The sequence below is a fragment of the Gossypium arboreum genome, chromosome 8, assembly GCF_025698485.1.
Source record: "Gossypium arboreum isolate Shixiya-1 chromosome 8, ASM2569848v2, whole genome shotgun sequence".
Lineage (NCBI taxonomy): Eukaryota > Viridiplantae > Streptophyta > Magnoliopsida > Malvales > Malvaceae > Gossypium > Gossypium arboreum.
Genome location: NC_069077.1, coordinates 115269491 through 115271656, shown reverse-complemented (window position 1 = coordinate 115271656; position 2166 = coordinate 115269491). Strand labels below are relative to the sequence as shown.

At 34.0% G+C, this 2166-nt stretch overlaps 1 non-coding gene across 1 annotated transcript; it reads left to right on the top strand.

The window, feature by feature from the left end:
• The first annotated feature begins 311 nt into the window (after positions 1-311).
• Positions 312-418, top strand: LOC128279638 (small nucleolar RNA R71). The gene has a single exon (XR_008269837.1). It is a non-coding gene; the product is annotated as a small nucleolar RNA R71 (small nucleolar RNA).
• Positions 419-2166: the final 1748 nt, after the last annotated feature.

Below are 2166 nucleotides of genomic sequence, written 5' to 3'. Positions count from 1 at the left end.
ATTGGTGATGTGGTTGGGCTACAAAACTATTAGACCCACTAGTGGTAAGATTCTTAAGCATTGAGGAAATTGAAGATACCTGAGATGCAAGTGAAGTAAGAGTGTCCACTTCATGTATTCCAGCGACTCGTCTTCCTGACGTGGCTTGATTGGTCGGCCATTGATAATTGTTACTGGTGATCCACTTGATGATTTTGTAAGCCTCATTATAAGACTTAGAAAGGAGAGCACCGTTAGTAGAAGCATCCACTACCATCCTCGTGTGAGCATTGAGACCATTATAAAATGTCTCAAGTTGGATGCAATGTGGGATTCTGTGGTGAGGGCATTTCCGTAATAGCTCTTTGTATCATTTTTATGCCTCATACAAGGATTCATCATCCATTTGTTGGAAAGTAGTGATCTTGTTCCTCAACTTAGCATTCTTACTAGGCGAGAAACACTTAATGAGAAATCTTTCGGCTAACTCTTGCCATGTAGAAATTGAGTTTGGTGGCAATGAATTCAACCAAGCTCGAGCTCTATCCTTTAGTGAGTATAGGAACGGCTTCAATCGTAATGTATCTTTGAAAACTCCATCTAATTTGAAAGAGTCGTTCACCTTTATAAATAGTCTTAAATGAAGATGAGGATCTTCGGTAGGCATTCCACTGAATTGGCCCACTGTTTGAAGCATCTGAACATAACTGGCTTCAGCTCAATTTGTTGTGCCTCAATTTCGGGTTTCCTAATGCCCGGATTAAGTTCGTTAAATACTGGCACAACATATTGTCTTAAGGCTCTATCCCTATCGTCAGCAATAAGGATAGGATTTTGAGCAAGGTTTTCTCCATTTCCTTGATTCATATTCTCAAAATTCATTCCTTCAGTCCTTCTCTAATTCACTTGTCTTCTTCGCTGTCGAAAGGTTTGTTCTATCTCAGGGTCTACAGGGAGTAAGTCAATAATCTGGTCAATACTCATAACCACCTGAAATTATCAAAGAAAAATTAATTAAGTTAAAAATTAAACAGAAAAATAAACCAAAATGTACGACTACAAATTCACAAATAATGACTTTTTTTTAAAACAGCCCCAAGCAACGGCACCAAAAACTTGGAATGATGGAAAAAAATTGTGCAAGTGTACACAATCGCAATAAGTAATAAAGTGACAAGTAAATGTCGAGTTATTGTACCCACAGGGACTGTAAAAAGAATTATTTATGAAAGTACTTGTAAAACACTTTGGCGAGGCAAAAATAATTTTATTTTAAAAGATGGTCAAAAACTACTTAAAAACTAAGCAAATAATTAAAATAAAACAAAAGAGTTCTAGTGCACGATTTCAATTAAGATTTAATCAATGTAATATACTTGTGTGAATTAATTATATTTCTTTAACTTAGAATTATTAAACTCATGTTTACATTGTTATGAATAAATTCACAGCAACCCGGTAATTTGCTAACTTATGAACAAATTTACAAACAAAAATCCATCCATCTCTTGACATATCCCTATGTCAATTCAACCAACTAAACAGATTCTAGTAAGCAAACATGTTATTGCACATACATACTCATTAAATTGAACCAATCTCTTGCATATTCCTATGTCAATTCAAACGATTAATAAAATCTAATAAGCATATAAAAGACTATGTGAAGTAACAAGGCATCCCTACCTTGAAACAATTTAATCACAATAATCTTGCAAGTTATGCAAGGCAATAATATCACCAGATACATTGCTAATTTAACCTTCAGCTTCCTTAGAAGAATAAACATGCACTGATTAAGTACTATGTCTATTAATTACAATTGCAATCCTTTTAAATAATTAATTCATTAGTTACCTCATAGTTGTAACGCAAGAATAACTTTGGCATGATTTTACTTAATCAAGCATCTTACTGAGGCTTATAACAACATAAAAACGATTTTAACAATTCAAGCAGGCAAAATATAATAAACCCAACACAAACATAATTTAAGCTGAATTTATTAAAATAACCATTTCAATAGCATAAATATTCATAACCATGTTCGTCAAAACAACAACAAAATTTAAAGAGAAAGGGAACAAGAAGCAAATCTGGTGTTTCTCCGTGGCTTGACTAGTTCCTCCACTCTTCGTTCTTCGTTGGCCTTGGCTATCAAGGTGGCTTATGAACACCTAAATTAAT